This window comes from Micromys minutus (genome assembly GCF_963924665.1).
Source record: "Micromys minutus genome assembly, chromosome: 25".
In the NCBI taxonomy this organism is placed as follows: domain Eukaryota; kingdom Metazoa; phylum Chordata; class Mammalia; order Rodentia; family Muridae; genus Micromys; species Micromys minutus.
In genome coordinates this window covers 13,883,155-13,884,554 of record NC_137960.1, presented here as the reverse complement: position 1 = coordinate 13,884,554, position 1,400 = coordinate 13,883,155, and the positions used below count along the sequence as shown (strand labels likewise).

At 45.4% G+C, this 1,400-nt stretch overlaps 1 pseudogene across 1 annotated transcript; it reads right to left on the bottom strand.

Annotated features, from left to right (window-relative positions):
• Positions 1–265: 265 nt before the first annotated feature.
• LOC308437244 (ferritin heavy chain-like) lies at positions 266–918 on the bottom strand (annotated as a pseudogene). Its single transcript has one exon. The product of its transcript is annotated as a ferritin heavy chain-like (transcript).
• Between the last annotated feature and the right edge of the window lie 482 nt (positions 919–1,400).

Below are 1,400 nucleotides of genomic sequence, written 5' to 3'. Positions count from 1 at the left end.
CCATCTCTATATCCTAGATCCTTTTTTTTCTTTTTCCTTCCTTTCTTTCTTTCTTTCTTCCTTTCTTTCTTTCTTTCTTTCTTTCTTTCTTTCTTTCTTTCTTTCTTTCTTTCCTTCCTTCCTTCCTTCCTTCCTTCCTTCTTCCTTCCTTCCTTCCTTCCTTCTTCCTTCCTTCCTTCCTTCCTTCCTTCCTTCCTTCCTTCCCCCCCTCTTTTTTTCTTGGTACCAAAATTCTTTATTTGAAGAAATGGTACAAATCAAAGAACTTAAGCAGATGTTTTGGTACAACCTATGGCAAAGATAAAGGCAGCCTGACACGCATGCACCGCGTCAGTGACCAGTAAAGTCACGTGGCTTTGGGGAAGTCAGCTTAGCTCTTCTCACTGTGTTCCGGGGTGTGTTTGTCAAAGAGATATTTTGTCATGCCAGGTTCAGGGACTCCCATCTTGCATGAGTTGCTCACGTGGTCACCCAGTTCTTTAATGGATTTCACCTGTTTATTCAGATGATGTGTCTCAGTGAAGTCACAGAAGCAGGGATCATTCTTATCAGTAGCCGGTTTGTGAAGATGCAGTTGTGACTGATTCATACTCTTTTCCAAGTGCAGCGCATACTCAATTGGGTTCAGCCTGCTCTCCCAGTCATCACGGTCCGGTTTCTTAATATCCCGGGAAGATGCGGCCACCTCATTGTTTCTCTGCAGCTTCATCAGTTTCTCAGCGTGATCCCTCTTCTCATGAGACTGGGGAGAAAGTATTTGATAAAGTTCTTCAGAGCCACATCATCCCAGTCGAAATAACAAAACACATAAACAGATAGACGTAGGAGGTATATAACTCCAGGTTGATTTGGCGGTTGATGGCAGCCTCTGCGTCCTGGTGGTATAGTTCTGGCGCACTTGGGAGACGTGGTGGTCATGGTGGCGGCGAGGGGGGCAGGTAGACAAGGCGTGGTGGGTGACTACGCTGGAGCAGAGCAAAGAAGTTGCAAAGGGCTCAGGCTTGAAGCGGCTATGGCTAGCAGGGCTCAGAGGGGTCGAGCACGGGTTCCTTTCAAGCACTGTTGAAGCAGAAAACTCTGGGAGAGAACGTCTGGCCTAGATCCAGTTCTTGAACTTGACTTTGACACGAACTCTGGTTCTTGTAAACGCACATTTAAAAGCCAGCAGAGGAAGTGTTCTTACCTCCTTTCTGTGAGCGAGTAGGACATGGCAGGACAGTGCCTGAGCAATTAATTTCTCTTCCTTCCCAGACTAAAAAGAGAATTAGGTTGGATTCCATGGGGTGAAACAGAACCAGTTTTCCATTGCTCTGTGGCATTCTGCACTGAATTCTTAGAAGACTATAGGATAATTGAACGTGTGTGTGTTTGAATAAGTTATTATCAATGAACATAGAACA